This window comes from Astatotilapia calliptera, chromosome 22 (assembly GCF_964374335.1).
Source record: "Astatotilapia calliptera chromosome 22, fAstCal68.1, whole genome shotgun sequence".
Lineage (NCBI taxonomy): Eukaryota > Metazoa > Chordata > Actinopteri > Cichliformes > Cichlidae > Astatotilapia > Astatotilapia calliptera.
The window spans coordinates 29199156-29219786 of NC_137442.1; the positions used below are offsets into that span (position 1 = coordinate 29199156).

The following is a 20631-nucleotide window of genomic DNA, read 5'->3' on the forward strand; positions in this document are numbered from 1 at the left end:
CCTGCCTTGCAATGTTGATTTAGTTATTGTTTGTTACTCATGTTCTTCAAAAAAATAAAAAAGCAAAACATTATTACTGTCACAGTCTACAGGGTCAAGTTTGAGTTTCTTTTCCTATCTGACTTTTTCTGTTTTTTCTCTTGTACTTTGGTTCAAGTTTTATATCCTCTCATTATCCATTATTTATATTTAAGTTTTCAGTTTCCCTCTGCCTTTTGTCATGTCCTCCTTCACATTTTCCCTCTTTGAAGGTTTGTTGATTTTGTTTCTTTGTTTTTATACCTTCCTTAAATTCTGCAGTAATTTTGTTTTATAGTTTAACCTTTGTTTATGAGTCCTGTGTAATCAAAAATTATTGGTTCATGACTTCATTATGAACTGCACTAACATGCAGTACCATGATCAACTTCTCCCTTGTAAAAAAGGCAGCCACCTCTGTGACACAGAACTTTTTTTATGAATCTTGCTTCACAGTGAAACCTTTAATAGCCATGCTCTGCTTGCTTGTTTTGCTTTGAATAGGATTTGCACTGTTACTTTACTGTGGCAAGCATAAGCTTGTCTTTACTGGAACTGGTGCAGACTTGTGTAGAACTGGTTTGTATTTGCATGTGGTGTATTTTAGCAGTTTGTCAAGGCATTAATGTTTTATTTGCTTTTTTCTACAGCTGTTTATTTTGTCTTCATTTATTTTGTTTTACTTTAGTTTTATATTATTTCAAGTGGACCTTTTGCTATATTGGTCCACTTGATTGTCATAGTTTATTTGCTCTTTATAATTTATTTTTATTTGAAGTTATTACAATCAGAAAGGACAGAACTCGAGGACAGAAAAGAGAAACAATATGACTAAAGAGAAGTTGGGAAGAGAGTTAACAGAAGGAGAGGGAAAGAAAAATCGAGGAAAAGAGGGATAGAGAGAAAAGACACTGAAAATCTGCTTCTCTATTTGCTTTGCAAAACAGGAAAACAGCACAGAAGGGAAACTACAGCAACAACCAACATAAGCATAGGTAGCAGTAAATAATAAATATTGAATCTTATTGAGTGGCACACAAAGCCAACAACACATGAGATGCTTAAAGGCAGCAGCCAACCAAGATAGTGTGTGTCTGTGAGTACCTGTTTGTACACCTGTGTGTGTGTGAAGGAGCAGGTAGTCACATTTGACCATTGTGACTGTATTTATTCATAATGTCTATTCTGTGTTATTTTCATGAGATTCGTAAGCATGAGATTGTTGTTTTTCCACAGGAAAATGCAAAAAAGGATATTACGTGCTATTAAGGACATGACAATGTGATATTCTTCTTCTTCTTCTTATCATTATTTATGGTACTACATTCATAAGCTCATATCAAAAATAATCTGACATGCATACATGATTTCCTTCCATGTATGGTTTTCATGGGTTAAACAGATCATAAATAAACCCTCCCAGGTAATACTACACTGGCTGTTGCACAGTTAACAGACAGGTTTTTCCTCTTTTCTCAATTCTGACAACAAGCCAAACAATTCAGCTTTCCTAGAACCAAAAATAAACCTCACTAACACCATCAGGGCATTTGAATAGTAGCTCACCAATTCAACTTGCTCTATCGTTCACAGACTCTCTGCCTACTTGCTACTTCCTTTACTTTTGAAGGTAAGAGAAAATATATTACATTTAACACTATTAATTACTCATGACAAGCTTTATAAAACCTCTTAAAAAAAACCTTATTCAGATGTTGTTAAATATATACATTTAAAAAACATGTTAGCATTATAGTGTGGCTGAATTGTGTCTTTCTGATTGATTGTTTAGCATTCTCTTGCGTTCTGTACATAGATTTTTGTTTAGTGATGAATAAGTTAGTTGTTTATTTTCTTTGTAAATAATACATCTGGGAGGCCAGCAAAATAAAGTACACACACTGAACGTTTCCTGACGATGCCTGCATTTTTTCAGGAGAGGACCCCACGAAACAAATAATTACAACTTTTAATTTTAATAATAGGGTACGGTCACTTATTTAGAGTCCTCTTTATATTTATGAGACTTATGTTTCTGGAGTCACTGTTGACTGTCTACTAAACCGCTGAATCACTCACACACTGAAATATGCATATTGTACGCTTTAGTCAGTAGTTAATAGCTATTATTATGCATGAAAAATAGTCTTAAACTGAAAAACTTTGTAACTAGCTGTTGGGTCTGCACCTCAGCAGGCCCTCTAGTTCAGATGTTATTCCTGTGAAGAAAGCAAATGTTACGAAATCAGTTTTACCCCGGTTCTTTTTATTCCTCGGGCATCCAGAGATGGCACCAGAACTCAGTAGTCATTTTCACAAAACCTTTATTCATCTTTATTCATCTTCATTTAAGCATGCATCTTCTAGAAGTAGAGACATGCAAGGCCGGTGTCCCTCTGCAAATCTTCCACTCTTTTGTTTGTTACAGTCAGCTTTATAGAAGCGACCCCATCATAAAACCCCCATGGAGTGCTTGTATGAGCACGTACCCATATGTCTATGTGAGTGCACGTGAGTGACTGTATGTGCGTACCTGTGTGTATGTGTGAGTGCACGTGAGTGAGTGTTATTAAATCCCAGTTCTTTTGTATTCTTTACAGCCAAAAAAGACACAGCTCATAGTGGTCTTTTACTTTAAAAATGGTGACTGAGCAGTGAGCACACACAGAAACGCCTGCTCAAATCAGCCAGTCTCAAGCAGAAAACAGGAAGCCAGGTTATTTATGTACTTCTCGACGTCACATACACTTTAAGTTTCGATCAAACACTCTGCTTAGTTTCCCTTTCTGCCTGCAAAAGCATTTAATTTCCTGTCAGTCCCTTTTGGCACAGACTGTACTCAGAGTTAGGCCTCTCGTATCTAAAACAACATAATCAGCAAATACGCATTCAGATTATATATTCAAACCCCAACAGTTTCCCCTTTTCGTCTTTTTTAAAAGCCGACGTAAACCCTAATTATTCCCATTAAGTTTACTTCCATGTGAGAATAATAGCTAAAATATAACAAAAGAAATCATATCAAAAATGAAACCTTTCAATTGCCCAACCCTTTAGGTCCTCCGTCCCCTCAACGAGTTGTACACTTTCAATGTTCCCTTATTACTATAGCATAATTACTTGTATCCACAACAAATAAATCAAACAAATAAATCAAGCCCTTATACAGCACCTCGCGTTTACGCTGGGCTGTGAGCTATCATTGCTTCTCTTCCTACCATCCCCTTTTGACCCCAGAGTCACAATTTAACCCCACTTCTGCCTTCCCTCACTGCTCCAATCCAATCATCTATAATTAACTTTATCCCCTAAAGGGCCCATATTGCTCTTCATTATTTTTATGGCCACATTTAGCCTTAACAAGCCTTTAATATCCTAAACAACAAATTTCCTTGAACATTCGTGCTCTGTGCTTCTTTTGTGGTCCCGTTCGGTCCGGTGCTTCCAGGATTCTCGCCAACCTGCTCCTTCTCCTGTAATGGACAGAAAAGGAAAACGCCTCTCTCTGCTATGCCTCCATAACCTATTATGTTCATCAATTGTTCTCTTAATTCTTCATACTTGGTTCAACCTATCATGTTCTTGGGTCTATCATTTATACATATATAATCTGCAATTTTATTCATTTGGGTAAGCTACACTATTAACAACCCTTGACACTCCAAAAACAAAAAAAACCTCTCTTCTTCTCTTATCTGATCATCTCAAGTACGTCCTGTACTCAACTTACTACTTTAAACAAAGACAAAGCAAACTGTTTTTCACCTCTACCCCAGAAACTAATCTACGTCATGTCTGTGTCTGTAAGCGTGCATTAAAAAAAACTGTTGGTATGCAAGTACAAAAGTTTCCAAGCGAAATGTGTCTTAACTCTGACCTACAAGTGAACCTTCATGTTATCTGTGTCTAGAAGCATTTTGTTTTTACATTGACCGTTTACTTATTCTACTAAAAAAAATCAAAGAGAAAACAAAACAAGCATTTTCAATCAATTAAGTTTAAGCATAGAAGCAATTACTTATGAGTAAGTTTTATTAGAGCTAAATTATCAAACACCCAGAAAATCATAACATGATCACAAAGCCCCTTATTTCAAATTAAACCCAAAATCACCCCTTCTTGACACACTTCGTGTGTCACTAAAGACCAGCTACTGAAACAGAAAATACTGAAAATACTTCACCACCTCTTATAAAATTCATAGAAAAAGCTTAGTCAAATTATTTCTCTAAAACCCTCAGCAATTCCCCCCTCGGGTAAATTTGCTCCGGGCTTCCAAACCTGTGTTTAGGAATAAAATCAGTTTAATCATCATGTTAAATCTTTTAAACCCCTGGCTCCATTCAGAGCTGCCTAGAAACAACACCTGTGTGTTAACACTAACTTCATTTTTTTTAAAACCCACATTTCCCATTTGTAATAACTGTGTTATAACAAAACTTAAGACAGAACAGTTATCAGTCATGTTCTTCGTACAGCATATTTTGATTTCATTTTGCTCCTCTTAATGTAACGGTACATTTTAATTTTACTTTATCAGACTTAACCAAAATATATGTGCTTTCCTTACTTTGCTCCTGTTTTAAAGGAAAAAACCTTGGTCACTTGGTTGAATCACAGATTCTCAAACCTCAAAACAATGTGCATCTTTAATCATTCATCCAAATAACAATTTTACACTTCACTTATACATTCACATATTTACATATAACACTGACTGCCAAGATAAATTATTTCCATCACATCTTCACTTCATCTTCAAAACCTTAGTACCGGCACACCTAACTTTTCGACTATATTAAAAGCCTCTAAGCCCAGGTTCGTCCACCTTGCTGGTCAATTACAGCTGTCATCTGTCCGAGACAGCGGTCTGACTTCTAAGCCCTATTTTAATTTATAAGCGCTTCCCGCAGCTCGACAGGAAGTCCCACTTATCGGCATATAAACTTACACCTTAAAGCTTTACTTAAGGCTCACCTGTCAGCCACGTTGAAATGGTCACGCCCGAGGCCCCGCCCCTGTCGGTCAAAAAGCGCGGTAAGGAAGTGGTCAATGACCACTTGGTTTTTAACGGGTGCCCGAAGTTCTGCGGTTACCAACCGGGCTAACTGGATGCCGCCAGGGATGACCATGCGTCCACGATCACCAGTCACTGCCACACGCTGAGCAACGACGCTCCTAGGAATCGTCCTTCCCGTCCTAAGTAATTTAAATCATTTTAAAAGCATCACTGTGGACTCTAACCGCCAGTTTATTATCTGATGCCTGACTCCAACTCTGCTAATCAATACAGGGATAAATCCATCCCTTAACCAAATATCCTAACCTAAACTCTTTTTCTTGGCTGACGTAACAAACACACATATCCCACCAACTTCAAACATACGTCACAACAATTAAATATCAACCCCAATATTAACAACAATGTGGTTTCATCCAATAGCCCCCCTTACCATTCAACAAGCTAGGGAGGACAATAGAAATAAAAGAATGTCTCTGAGCATACAGTTTAAAGCAAGGCTTACAAATTTAAGTACAATAATGGCAACATTTAATAATTTCAACCTAACATTAGCCATGAGTCATACTGGTCACAAAATAAAGTACAAATCTAGAACTAATTTAACACATTATTACGAGTCCTTTCCTCTGTAGCTTGGACAGTTAATGTGTTGGCAACTTTAAAATGCATCCACACCTTCTCTGTCAATATTCCTTTCAACTAAGCTGATGCCTCAACAGCTGGTGATTTGAAAAACATTGACTTATCTAAGCGATTTATATCTAATGGCTTAACAAGTAACATAGTGGAAATAGCACAAATAATACCCTAAAATTCCTTGAAACGTAAAAATATGAATTTTACAAGAGAGAACTAACATGCCAATTAGAGAAGCTAGAGGAGGTGGCCCAAATTAAATAATACATTCCATTTATAAAGCATGTAAGGGAAAAAAATAACACAATGTCACAGACTCCAGGCACAGAGACATCCATAAAGACAAGTGATGAGGGATGAGGACTGCTGGATGAGAACAAAAACACACAAGACACACATGGTTAGAATAAATACCACAAGTTTCACTGAAGGCCTAATCACTGTGAGTTGAAAAAATAAAAGTTTGTGCTGCAAACTGGGTTTGATTTGTTTATAAATTAGTGCAATAGATCAGCCGTAGAGTCCAATGAGGGCATTTGCAGCATCATCAGAATCTATGCCACATCATACAGGGAGTACAGAATTATTAGGCAAATGAGTATTTTGTCCACATCATCCTCTTCATGCATGTTGTCTTACTCCAAGCTGTATAGGCTCGAAAGCCTACTACCAACTAGAAAGTGCATTTTCTGAAGAAACTGCAGTGTGAATGCTTGAATCTGAATGTATGCACTGAAATGAATTAATTGCTGAATTTTGAGTTAAAAATATTGAATGAGATAAAAAACAAAACAAAAAAAAAACGAATTTAACCTGAAAACAAAGGTGCTGAACTGCTAAAAGCTGAAGGTTACACAGAAGAAGGAGTTGGAAAAAAACTGAAAATGTTTTAAATGTAAATTAGAAAACCCTAAGAAATGAGAAAAGAACATTTAGAGTCAGAAAACATCTGACTGAATATTAAAAGGTCATATTCTTTGAATCACTGAATGACTAAAATGTGATCCCTCCACTTGGACCCACACAGTTTAAAAAGTTTACATCTCTGAGCTTTGAAAGACAAGATGTTGGAAAAAGAACAACGATGGCGACGTTTTGAGGGTAAAATGATGGCTTTAACACTGTGGACACAGCAGCAGTTGAAAGAGAAGTGTTTAAGATGAATTTTGGCAGAGTGGCAGAGAGAGCTCGTTAAGCAGGCAGGTGTGAGCCTGGTTGCTATAGTGACCGCACCCAATGGCTCCATACACACGGACACAGACATGCACCTCACTTTTGCTGCTTAAAATGAACAGAAAAGTCAGGCCGAAACAAATCGCTCCCAAATGAAAAGTAAAAGTCGTATTGACAAAATTCTTTCACCGTGAGCGACAGCAATGTCTAGTCTACCTAATTCTCAGTTTTCATGCCTGTGGAGCTTATTATATGGACGTGGTGACAGTGTAAAAACACCATGCTCTTCTGATTTTCAAACGAACCTTCTGAGCCATTTTAACATTAGAGTCTATGGAAGAGTTGGAGGGAGGAGGCTGTGCATTGGTGACATTTATGAAAGAACCATAACACCTAGTACAATAGTAAACACATTGGATGAAAGAGGACAGCCATGGCTACGTTTTGAGGGTAAAATCATACCTGTAGAGCAAACGCTGCGGACACAGCAGCAGTTTTAAAAAAGATTTTAAGATTAATTTTTTTGCTCCTCTCACTCTAGCAGTTGAGCTGTCTCACTCTAGCCCCAACATTCCGTCCCATACACACCCATTATAAACTCTGAAACGGGTGAAAAAACATCATGAAAGTTAAACTGGAACTGAAGAAAAAGTATAATAGATATTGAAAAGATAAATACAAGTTGAATAGTTGAATGTCTTGTCTTCGTTTTAAAGTTTGAATGGTGGCTCTATGTCAATGTATGTGGAAGTAGTAAGAGTTTAAAAATGAGTAAGTTGAATGAGGATTTGAAGGGTCTCCCCATTGAAATACATTATAAATTTTTGTTGAATAAAGTTGAATAAAATTAAAAATATAAATGTTAAAAATATGAAAAATAGAAGCAGTGTTGTCCAAAAGAATAGGAATCTAACGGTGTTTGAATGGTTTTTCTAAGTTGAACGGTTTTGAAGGAGTAGGCTTTGAAAAAACGTACGGAAAAATAAAATATAACTAGAAAGTGCATTTTCTGAAGAAACTGCAGTGTGAATGCTTGAATCTGAATGTATGCACTGAAATGAATTAATTGCTGAATTTTGAGTTAAAAATATTGAATGAGATAAAAAAAAAACAAAAAAAACCTGAATTTAACCTGAAAACAACAGTGCTGAACTGCTAAAAGCTGAAGGTTACACAGAAGAAGAAGTTGGAAAAAAGCTGAAAATGTTTTAATTGTAAATTAGAAAAACCTAAGAAATGAGAAAAGAACATTTAGAGTCAGAAAACATCTGAAAGAATATTAAAAGGTCATATTCTTTGAATCACTGAATGACTCAAATGTGATCCCTCCACTTTGATCCACACAGTTTAAAAAGTTTAAATGCCTGAGCTTTGAAAGATACGGTGTTGGAAAGAGAACAACGATGGCGACGTTTTGAGGGTAAAATGATGGCTTTAACACTGTGGACACAGCAGCAGTTGAAAGAGAAGTGTTTAAGATTAATTTTGGCAGAGTGAGAGAGAGAGCTCGTTAAGCAGGCAGGTGTGAGCCTGGTTGCTATAGTGACCGCACCCAATGGCTCCATACACACGCACACAGACATGCACCTCACTTTTGCTGCTTAAAATGAACAGAAAAGTCAGGCCGAAACAAATCGTTCCCAAATGAAAAGTAAAAGTCGTATTGACAAAATTCTTTCACTGTGAGCGACAGCAATGTCTAGTCTACCAAATTCTCAGTTTTCATGCCTGTGGAGCTTATTATATGGACGTGGTGACAGTGGAAAGACACCATGCTCTTCTGATTTTCAAACGAACCTTCTGAGCCATTTTAACATTAGAGTCTATGGAAGAGTTGGAGGGAGGAGGCTGTGCATTGGTGACATTTATGAAAGAACCATAACACCTAGTACAATAGTAAACACATTGGATGAAAGAGGACAGCCATGGCTACGTTTTGAGGGTAAAATCATACCTGTAGAGCAAACGCTGCGGACACAGCAGCAGTTTTAAAAAAGATTTTAAGATTCATTTTTTTGCTCCTCTCACTCTAGCAGTTGAGCTGCCTCACTCTAGCCCCAACATTCCGTCCCATACACACCCATTATAAACTCTGAAACGGGTGAAAAAACATCATGAAACTTAAACTGGAACTGAAGAAAAAGTATAATAGATATTGAAAAGATAAATACAAGTTGAATAGTTGAATGTCTTGTCTTCGTTTTAAAGTTTGAATGGTGGCTCTATGTCAATGTATGTGGAAGTAGTAAGAGTTTAAAAATGAGTAAATTGAATGAGAATTTGAAGGGTCTCCCCATTGAAATACATGGGAAATTTTTGTTGAATAAAGTTGAATAAAATTAAAAATATAAATGTTAAAAATGAGAAAAATAGAAGCAGTCATGTCCAAAAGAATAGGAATCTAATGGTGTTTGAATGGTTTTTCTAAGTTGAACGGTTTTGAAGGAGTAGGAGTACAAAAAACGTACGGAATAGATAAAATAGAATAATAAAGATTAGAAGAACAATACTGTGAATGCTTTTCAAGCATTCACACTAACTAGAAAGTGCATTTTCTGAAGAAACTGCAGTGTGAATGCTTGAATCTGAATGTATGCACTGAAATGAATTAATTGCTGAATTTTGAGTTAAAAATATTGAATGAGATAAAAAAAAAACAAAAAAAAAAACGAATTTAACCTGAAAACAAAGGTGCTGAACTGCTAAAAGCTGAAGGTTACACAGAAGAAGGAGTTGGAAAAAAACTGAAAATGTTTTAAATGTAAATTAGAAAACCCTAAGAAATGAGAAAAGAACATTTAGAGTCAGAAAACATCTGAATGAATATTAAAAGGTCATATTCTTTGAATCACTGAATGACTCAAATGTGATCCCTCCACTTTGATCCACACAGTTTAAAAAGTTTAAATGCCTGAGCTTTGAAAGATACGGTGTTGGAAAGAGAACAATAATGGCGACAATTTGAGGGTAAAATGATGGCTGTAACACTGTGGACACAGCAGCAGTTGAAAGAGAAGTGCTTAAGATGAATCTTGGTACAGTGGCAGGCAGAGCTCGTTAAGCAGGCAGGTGTGAGCCTGGTTGCTATAGTGACCGCACCCAATGGCTCCATACACACGTACACAGACATGCGCCTCACTTTTGCTGCTTAAAATGAACAGAAAAGTCAGGCCGAAACAAATCGCTCCCAAATGAAAAGTAAAAGTCGTATTGACAAAATTCTTTCACCGTGAGCGACAGCAATGTCTAGTCTACCTAATTCTCAGTTTTCATGCCTGTGGAGCTTATTATATGGACGTGGTGACAGTGGAAAGACACCATGCTCTTCTGATTTTCAAACGAACCTTCTGAGCCATTTTAACATTAGAGTCTATGGAAGAGTTGGAGGGAGGAGGCTGTGCATTGGTGACATTTATGAAAGAACCATAACACCTAGGACAATAGTAAACACATTGGATGAAAGAGGACAGCCATGGCTACGTTTTGAGGGTAAAATCATACCTGTAGAGCAAACGCTGCGGACACAGCAGCAGTTTTAAAAAAGATTTTAAGATTAATTTTTTTGCTCCTCTCACTCTAGCAGTTGAGCTGCCTCACTCTAGCCCCAACATTCCGTCCCATACACACCCATTATAAACTCTGAAACGGGTGAAAAAACATCATGAAACTTAAACTGGAACTGAAGAAAAAGTATAATAGATATTGAAAAGATAAATACAAGTTGAATAGTTGAATGTCTTGTCTTCGTTTTAAAGTTTGAATGGTGGCTCTATGTCAATGTATGTGGAAGTAGTAAGAGTTTAAAAATGAGTAAGTTGAATGAGAATTTGAAGGGTCTCCCCATTGAAATACATGGGAAATTTTTGTTGAATAAAGTTGAATAAAATTAAAAATATAAATGTTAAAAATGAGAAAAATAGAAGCAGTCATGTCCAAAATAATAGGAATCTAACGATGTTTGAATGGTTTTTCTAAGTTGAACGGTTTTGAAGGAGTAGGCTTTCAAAAAACGTACGGAATAAGAAAATATAACTAGAAAGTGCATTTTCTGAAGAAACTGCAGTGTGAATGCTTGAATCTGAATGTATGCACTGAAATGAATTAATTGCTGAATTTTGAGTTAAAAATATTGAATGAGATTAAAAAAAAAAAAAAAAAAACGAATTTAACCTGAAAACAAAGGTGCTGAACTGCTAAAAGCTGAAGGTTACACAGAAGAAGGAGTTGGAAAAAAACTGAAAATGTTTTAAATGTAAATTAGAAAACCCTAAGAAATGAGAAAAGAACATTTAGAGTCAGAAAACATCTGAATGAATATTAAAAGGTCATATTCTTTGAATCACTGAATGACTCAAATGTGATCCCTCCACTTTGATCCACACAGTTTAAAAAGTTTAAATGCCTGAGCTTTGAAAGATACGGTGTTGGAAAGAGAACAATAATGGCGACAATTTGAGGGTAAAATGATGGCTGTAACACTGTGGACACAGCAGCAGTTGAAAGAGAAGTGCTTAAGATGAATCTTGGCAGAGTGAGAGAGAGAGCTCGTTAAGCAGGCAGGTGTGAGCCTGGTTGCTATAGTGACCGCACCCAATGGCTCCATACACACGTACACAGACATGCGCCTCACTTTTGCTGCTTAAAATGAACAGAAAAGTCAGGCCGAAACAAATCGTTCCCAAATGAAAAGTAAAAGTCGTATTGACAAAATTCTTTCACCGTGAGCGACAGCAGCTTCTAGTCTACCTAATTCTCAGTTTTCATGTCTGTGGAGTTTATTATATGGACGTGGTGACAGTGGAAAGACCCAATGCTCTTCTGATTTTCAAACGAACCTTCTGAGCCATTTTAACATTAGAGTCTATGGAAGAGTTGGAGGGAGGAGGCTGTGCATTGGTGACATTTACGAAAGAACCATAACACCTAGGACAATAGTAAACACATTGGATGAAAGAGGACAGCGATGGCTACGTTTTGAGGGTAAAATCATACCTGTAGAGCAAACGCTGCGGACACAGCAGCAGTTTTAAAAAAGATTTTAAGATTAATTTTTTTGCTCCTCTCACTCTAGCAGTTGAGCTGCCTCACTCTAGCCCCAACATTCCGTCCCATACACACCCATTATAAACTCTGAAACGGGTGAAAAAACATCATGAAACTTAAACTGGAACTGAAGAAAAAGTATAATAGATATTGAAAAGATAAATACAAGTTCAATAGTTGAATGTCTTGTCTTCGTTTTAAAGTTTGAATGGTGGCTCTATGTCAACGTATGTGGAAGTAGTAGGAGTTTAAAAATGAGTAAGTTGAATGAGAATTTGAAGGGTCTCCCCATTGAAATACATGGGAAATTTTTGTTGAATAAAGTTGAATAAAATTAAAAATATAAATGTTAAAAATGAGAAAAGTAGAAGCAGTCATGTCCAAAAGAATAGGAATCTAACGGTGTTTGAATGGTTTTTCTAAGTTGAACGGTTTTGAAGGAGTAGGAGTACAAAAAACGTACGGAATAGATAAAATATAACTAGAAAGTGCATTTTCTGAAGAAACTGCAGTGTGAATGCTTGAATCTGAATGTATGGACTGAAATGAATTAATTGCTGAATTTTGAGTTAAAAATTTTGAATGAGATAAAAAACAAAACAAAAAAAAAACCCGAATTTAACCTGAAAACAAAGGTGCTGAACTGCTAAAAGCTGAAGGTTACACAGAAGAAGAAGTTGGAAAAAAACTGAAAATGTTTTAAATGTAAATTAGAAAACCCTAAGAAATGAGAAAAGAACATTTAGAGTCAGAAAACATCTGAATGAATATTAAAAGGTCATATTCTTTGAATCACTGAATGACTAAAATGTGATCCCTCCACTTGGATCCACACAGTTTAAAAAGTTTAAATGCCTGAGCTTTCAAAGATACGGTGTTGGAAAGAGAACAATAATGGCGACAATTTGAGGGTAAAATGATGGCTGTAACACTGTGGACACAGCAGCAGTTGAAAGAGAAGTGCTTAAGATGAATCTTGGTACAGTGGCAGGCAGAGCTCGTTAAGCAGGCAGGTGTGAGCCTGGTTGCTATAGTGACCGCACCCAATGGCTCCATACACACGTACACAGACATGCGCCTCACTTTTGCTGCTTAAAATGAACAGAAAAGTCAGGCCGAAACAAATCGCTCCCAAATGAAAAGTAAAAGTCGTATTGACAAAATTCTTTCACCGTGAGCGACAGCAATGTCTAGTCTACCTAATTCTCAGTTTTCATGCCTGTGGAGCTTATTATATGGACGTGGTGACAGTGTAAAGACACCATGCTCTTCTGATTTTCAAACGAACCTTCTGAGCCATTTTAACATTAGAGTCTATGGAAGAGTTGGAGGGAGGAGGCTGTGCATTGGTGACATTTATGAAAGAACCATAACACCTAGGACAATAGTAAACACATTGGATGAAAGAGGACAGCCATGGCTACGTTTTGAGGGTAAAATCATACCTGTAGAGCAAACGCTGCGGACACAGCAGCAGTTTTAAAAAAGATTTTAAGATTAATTTTTTTGCTCCTCTCACTCTAGCAGTTGAGCTGCCTCACTCTAGCCCCAACATTCCGTCCCATACACACCCATTATAAACTCTGAAACGGGTGAAAAAACATCATGAAACTTAAACTGGAACTGAAGAAAAAGTATAATAGATATTGAAAAGATAAATACAAGTTGAATAGTTGAATGTCTTGTCTTCGTTTTAAAGTTTGAATGGTGGCTCTATGTCAATGTATGTGGAAGTAGTAAGAGTTTAAAAATGAGTAAGTTGAATGAGGATTTGAAGGGTCTCCCCATTGAAATACATTATAAATTTTTGTTGAATAAAGTTGAATAAAATTAAAAATATAAATGTTAAAAATATGAAAAATAGAAGCAGTGTTGTCCAAAAGAATAGGAATCTAACGGTGTTTGAATGGTTTTTCTAAGTTGAACGGTTTTGAAGGAGTAGGCTTTGAAAAAACGTACGGAAAAATAAAATATAATAATAATAATAATAATAATAAAGATTCGAATAACAATACTGTGAATGCTTTTCAAGCATTCACACTAATAACTAGAAAGTGCATTTTCTGAAGAAACTGCAGTGTGAATGCTTGAATCTGAATGTATGCATTACTGAATTTAAGTTAAAAATTTTGAATGAGATAAAAAAAAAAAAACCGAATTTAACCTGAAAACAAAAGTGCTGAACTGCTAAAAGCTGAAGGTTACACAGAAGAAGAAGTTGGAAAAAAGCTGAAAATGTTTTAATTGTAAATTAGAAAAACCTAAGAAATGAGAAAAGAACATTTAGAGTCAGAAAACATCTGAAAGAATATTAAAAGGTCATATTCTTTGAATCACTGAATGACTAAAATGTGATCCCTCCGCTTGGACCCACACAGTTTAAAAAGTTTACATCTCTGAGCTTTGAAAGACAAGATGTTGGAAAAAGAACAACGATGGCGACGTTTTGAGGGTAAAATGATGGCTTTAACACTGTGGACACAGCAGCAGTTGAAAGAGAAGTGTTTAAGATGAATCTTGGCAGAGAGAGAGAGAGAGCTCGTTAAGCAGGCAGGTGTGAGCCTGGTTGCTATAGTGACCGCACCCAAGGGCTCCATACACACGTACACAGACATGCGCCTCACTTTTGCTGCTTAAAATGAACAGAAAAGTCAGGCCGAAACAAATCGTTCCCATATGAAAAGTACAAGTCGTATTGACAAAATTCTTTCACCGTGAGCGACAGCAATGTCTAGTCTACTGAATTCTCAGTTTTCATGCCTGTGGAGTTTATTATATGGACGTGGTGACAGTGTAAAAACACCATGCTCTTCTGATTTTCAAACCAACCTTCTGAGCCGTTTTAACATTAGAGTCTATGGAAGAGTTGGAGGGAGGAGGCTGTGCATTGGTGACATTTATGAAAGAACCATAACACCTAGTACAATAGTAAACACATTGGATGAAAGAGGACAGCCATGGCTACGTTTTGAGGGTAAAATCATACCTGTAGAGCAAACGCTGTGGACACAGCAGCAGTTTTAAAAAAGATTTTAAGATTAATTTTTTTGCTCCTCTCACTCTAGCAGTTGAGCTGCCTCACTCTAGCCCCAACATTCCGTCCCATACACACCCATTATAAACTCTGAAACGGGTGAAAAAACATCATGAAACTTAAACTGGAACTGAAGAAAAAGTATAATAGATATTGAAAAGATAAATACAAGTTGAATAGTTGAATGTCTTGTCTTCGTTTTAAAGTTTGAATGGTGGCTCTATGTCAATGTATGTGGAAGTAGTAAGAGTTTAAAAATGAGTAAGTTGAATGAGGATTTGAAGGGTCTCCCCATTGAAATACATTATAAATTTTTGTTGAATAAAGTTGAATAAAATTAAAAATATAAATGTTAAAAATATGAAAAATAGAAGCAGTGTTGTCCAAAAGAATAGGAATCTAACGGTGTTTGAATGGTTTTTCTAAGTTGAACGGTTTTGAAGGAGTAGGCTTTCAAAAAACGTACGGAATAGATAATAATAATAAAATAGAATAATAATAAAGATTCGAATAACAATACTGTGAATGCTTTTCAAGCATTCACACTAATAACTAGAAAGTGCATTTTCTGAAGAAACTGCAGTGTGAATGCTTGAATCTGAATGTATGCACTGAAATGAATTAATTGCTGAATTTTGAGTTAAAAATATTGAATGAGATTAAAAAAAACAAACAAAAAAAACCCGAATTTAACCTGAAAACAAAGGTGCTGAACTGCTAAAAGCTGAAGGTTACACAGAAGAAGGAGTTGGAAAAAAACTGAAAATGTTTTAAATGTAAATTAGAAAACCCTAAGAAATGAGAAAAGAACATTTAGAGTCAGAAAACATCTGAATGAATATTAAAAGGTCATATTCTTTGAATCACTGAATGACTCAAATGTGATCCCTCCACTTTGATCCACACAGTTTAAAAAGTTTAAATGCCTGAGCTTTGAAAGATACGGTGTTGGAAAGAGAACAATAATGGCGACAATTTGAGGGTAAAATGATGGCTGTAACACTGTGGACACAGCAGCAGTTGAAAGAGAAGTGTTTAAGATGAATCTTGGTACAGTGGCAGGCAGAGCTCGTTAAGCAGGCAGGTGTGAGCCTGGTTGCTATAGTGACCGCACCCAATGGCTCCATACACACGTACACAGACATGCGCCTCACTTTTGCTGCTTAAAATGAACAGAAAAGTCAGGCCGAAACAAATCGTTCCCAAATGAAAAGTAAAAGTCGTATTGACAAAATTCTTTCACCGTGAGCGACAGCAGCTTCTAGTCTACTGAATTCTCAGTTTTCATGCCTGTGGAGTTTATTATATGGACGTGGTGACAGTGTAAAGACACCATGCTCTTCTGATTTTCAAACGAACCTTCTGAGCCATTTTAACATTAGAGTCTATGGAAGAGTTGGAGGGAGGAGGCTGTGCATTGGTGACATTTATGAAAGAACCATAACACCTAGGACAATAGTAAACACATTGGATGAAAGAGGACAGCCATGGCTACGTTTTGAGGGTAAAATCATACCTGTAGAGCAAACGCTGCGGACACAGCAGCAGTTTTAAAAAAGATTTTAAGATTATTTTTTTTGCTCCTCTCACTCTAGCAGTTGAGCTGCCTCACTCTAGCCCCAACATTCCGTCCCATACACACCCATTATAAACTCTGAAACGGGTGAAAAAACATCATGAAACTTAAACTGGAACTGAAGAAAAAGTATAATAGATATTGAAAAGATAAATACAAGTTGAATAGTTGAATGTCTTGTCTTCGTTTTAAAGTTTGAATGGTGGCTCTATGTGAACGTATGTTGAAGTAGTAAGAGTTTAAAAATGAGTAAGTTGAATGAGAATTTGAAGGGTCTCCCCATTGAAATACATGGGAAATTTTTGTTGAATAAAGTTGAATAAAATTAAAAATATAAATGTTAAAAATGAGAAAAATACAAGCAACAGTGTCCAAAAGAATAGGAATCTAACGGTGTTTGAATGGTTTTTCTAAGTTGAATGGTTTTGAAGGAGTAGGCTTTCAAAAAACGTACGGAATAGATAATAATAATAAAATGGAATAATAAAGATTAGAAGAACAATACTGTGAATGCTTTTCAAGCATTCACACTAATAAAGATTAGAATAACAATACTGTGAATGCTTTTCAAGCATTCACACTAATAACTAGAAAGTGCATTTTCTGAAGAAACTGCAGTGTGAATGCTTGAATCTGAATGTATGCACTGAAATGAATTAATTGCTGAATTTTGAGTTAAAAATATTGAATGAGATTAAAAAACAACAACAAAAAAAAAAAAACGAATTTAACCTGAAAACAAAGGTGCTGAACTGCTAAAAGCTGAAGGTTACACAGAAGAAGGAGTTGGAAAAAAACTGAAAATGTTTTAAATGTAAATTAGAAAACCCTAAGAAATGAGAAAAGAACATTTAGAGTCAGAAAACATCTGAATGAATATTAAAAGGTCATATTCTTTGAATCACTGAATGACTCAAATGTGATCCCTCCACTTTGATCCACACAGTTTAAAAAGTTTAAATGCCTGAGCTTTGAAAGATACGGTGTTGGAAAGAGAACAATAATGGCGACAATTTGAGGGTAAAATGATGGCTGTAACACTGTGGACACAGCAGCAGTTGAAAGAGAAGTGCTTAAGATGAATCTTGGTACAGTGGCAGGCAGAGCTCGTTAAGCAGGCAGGTGTGAGCCTGGTTGCTATAGTGACCGCACCCAATGGCTCCATACACACGTACACAGACATGCGCCTCACTTTTGCTGCTTAAAATGAACAGAAAAGTCAGGCCGAAACAAATCGCTCCCAAATGAAAAGTAAAAGTCGTATTGACAAAATTCTTTCACCGTGAGCGACAGCAATGTCTAGTCTACCTAATTCTCAGTTTTCATGCCTGTGGAGCTTATTATATGGACGTGGTGACAGTGGAAAGACACCATGCTCTTCTGATTTTCAAACCAACCTTCTGAGCCATTTTAACATTAGAGTCTATGGAAGAGTTGGAGGGAGGAGGCTGTGCATTGGTGACATTTATGAAATAACCATAACACCTAGTACAATAGTAAACACATTGGATGAAAGAGGACAGCCATGGCTACGTTTTGAGGGTAAAATCATACCTGTAGAGCAAACGCTGCGGACACAGCAGCAGTTTTAAAAAAGATTTTAAGATTAATTTTTTTGCTCCTCTCACTCTAGCAGTTGAGCTGTCTCACTCTAGCCCCAACATTCCGTCCCATACACACCCATTATAAACTCTGAAACGGGTGAAAAAACATCATGAAACTTAAACTGGAACTGAAGAAAAAGTATAATAGATATTGAAAAGATAAATACAAGTTGAATAGTTGAATGTCTTGTCTTCGTTTTAAAGTTTGAATGGTGGCTCTATGTCAATGTATGTGGAAGTAGATACAGTTTAAAGAGGAGGAATTTGAATGAGAATTTGAAGGGTCTCTCCATTGAAATACATTATAAATTTTTGTTAAATAAAGTTGAATAAAATAAAAAATATAAATGTTAAAAATGAGAAAAATAGAAGCAGTGTTGTCCAAAAGAATAGGAATCTAACGGTGTTTGAATGGTTTTTCTAAGTTGAACGGTTTTGAAGGAGATAGATTACAAAAAACGTACGGAATACAGAATAATAATAAATAAAAAAATAGAATAAAGATTAGAAGAACAATACTGTGAATGCTTTTCAAGCATTCACACTAATAAAGATTAGAAGAACAATACTGTGAATGCTTTTCAAGCATTCACACTAAATATAATAATAAAGATTAGAAGAACAATACTGTGAATGCTTTTCAAGCATTCACACTAATAATAAAGATTAGAAGAACAATACTGTGAATGCTTTTCAAGCATTCACACTAATTAAGCATATTAGGTGATGTGCAACTCTGTAATGAGAAGGGGTGTGGTCTAATGACATCAACACCCTATATCAGATGTGCATAATTATTAGGCAACGTCCTTTCTTTTGGCAAAATGGGTCAAAAGAAGGACTTGACAGGCACAGAAACGTCAAAAATAGTGAGATATCTTGCAGAGGGATGCAGCAGTCTCAAAATTGCAAAGCTTCTGAAGCGTGATCATCGAACAATCAAGCGTTTCATTCAAAATAGTCAACAGGGTCGCAAGAAGCGTGTGGAAAAACCAAGGCGCAAAATAACTGCCCATGAACTGAGAAAAGTCAAGCGTGCAGCTGTCAAGATGCCACTTGCCACCAGTTTGGCCATATTTCAGAGCTGCAACATCACTGGAGTGCCCAAAAGCACAAGGTGTGCAATACTCAGAGACATGGCCAAGGTAAGAAAGGCTGAAAGACGACCACCACTGAACAAGACACACAAGCTGAAACGTCAAGACTGGGCCAAGAAATATCTGAAGACTGATTTTTCTAAGGTTTTATGGACTGATGAAATGAGAGTGAGTCTTGATGGGCCAGATGGATGGGCCCGTGGCTGGATTGGTAAAGGGCAGAGAGCTCCAGTCCGACTCAGATGCCAGCAAGGTGGAGGTGGAGTACTGGTTTGGGCTGGTATCATCAAAGATGAGCTTGTGGGGCCTTTTCGGGTTGAGGATGGAGTCAAGCTCAACTCCCAGTCCTACTGCCAGTTTCTGGAAGACACCTTCTTCAAGCAGTGGTACAGGAAGAAGTCTGCATCCTTCAAGAAAAACATGATTTTCATGCAGGACAATGCTCCATCACACGCGTCCAAGTACTCCACAGCGTGGCTGGCAAGAAAGGGTATAAAAGAAGAAAAACTAATGACACGGCCTCCTTGTTCACCTGATCTGTACCCCATTGAGAACCTGTGGTCCATCATCAAATGTGAGATTTACAAGGAGGGAAAACAGTACACCTCTCTGAACAGTGTCTGGGAGGCTGTGGTTGCTGCTGCACGCAATGTTGATGGTGAACAGATCAAAACACTGACAGAATCCATGGATGGCAGGCTTTTGAGTGTCCTTTCAAAGAAAGGTGGCTATATTGGTCGCTGATTTGTTTTTGTTTTGTTTTTGAATGTCAGAAATGTATATTTGTGAATGTGGAGATGTTATATTGGTTTCACTGGTGAAAATAAATAATTGAAATGGGTATATATTTGTTTTTTGTTAAGTTGCCTAATAATTATGCACAGTAATAGTCACCTGCACACACAGATATCCCCCTAAAATAACTAAAACTAAAAACAAACTAAAAACTACTTCCAAAAACATTCAGCTTTGATATTAATGAGTTTCAATAATAAAATTATTCCTCAAAAATACAACTTGCCTAATAATTCTGCACTCCCTGTACATTTGCCTCATGGAGTCTAACACTGCTATTTCTAAGGCTTCTACTGCAGGGTTAGGAATTGTGGTCAGAAAGTCTCTAGTCTCTCACATAGCAACAACCTAAGACTGGATACCAATGCTGCAGGAGACTGTTAAGATAAAGACGAGACCTTTCTGGGTTGTTTACTCCAGGAATGTACTGAATCAGCACACAGGGGCCAATAGAAATAAAGCAACTTTGTAGTTCAGTATCAAAGTCAAGGGCAAGAACAGTTTAAGCAGGCAATGGACAATGAACTTTCAGTCAGTTTCAAGAAAGTTCTGGTAAACATCGTGTGACTCAGGAGGTGAAAGCAGGACTTGATTCAAACCAGCTGAGGACTGCACCTGGCTGTCGCTGCCTG

The 20631-nt window shown here is 36.7% G+C and overlaps 1 protein-coding gene across 2 annotated transcripts in view; it reads left to right on the forward strand.

The window, feature by feature from the left end:
- Positions 1–1488: 1488 nt before the first annotated feature.
- The window catches only part of LOC113015156 (CMP-N-acetylneuraminate-beta-galactosamide-alpha-2,3-sialyltransferase 1-like), a 37818-nt gene continuing 18675 nt past the window's right edge, over positions 1489–20631 (forward strand). The window contains exon 1 of one of the 2 annotated variants that reach the window (XR_013904654.1): positions 1489–1648. The gene's annotated coding sequence lies outside the window, so the exon portion shown is untranslated. The remainder of the gene's footprint in view (positions 1649–20631) is intronic. The other variant, XM_080296290.1, reaches the window with a different exon arrangement.